Genomic DNA, 221 nt, shown 5'->3' on the forward strand with positions numbered 1-221 from the left:
ATATCTATATATATACATAGAGATACATGTATCTCTTGGTACTTCATTAGATACAAGGAAAGAGTGTGTATACATGCATGCACCCTCTCATGGGTGGACGGCATAAAAGCCTATACAGACGCATGTATAGAGACAGGTCTAGCTATGTGATGGCTCTCGTGTATTCATGAATGGAGCCTGTGTGTGTGTCTGACTACAAGACCATGGAAGCTTTACCGATC

Source organism: Cystoisospora suis (assembly GCF_002600585.1).
Source record: "Cystoisospora suis strain Wien I chromosome Unknown contig_1953, whole genome shotgun sequence".
Lineage (NCBI taxonomy): Eukaryota > Apicomplexa > Conoidasida > Eucoccidiorida > Sarcocystidae > Cystoisospora > Cystoisospora suis.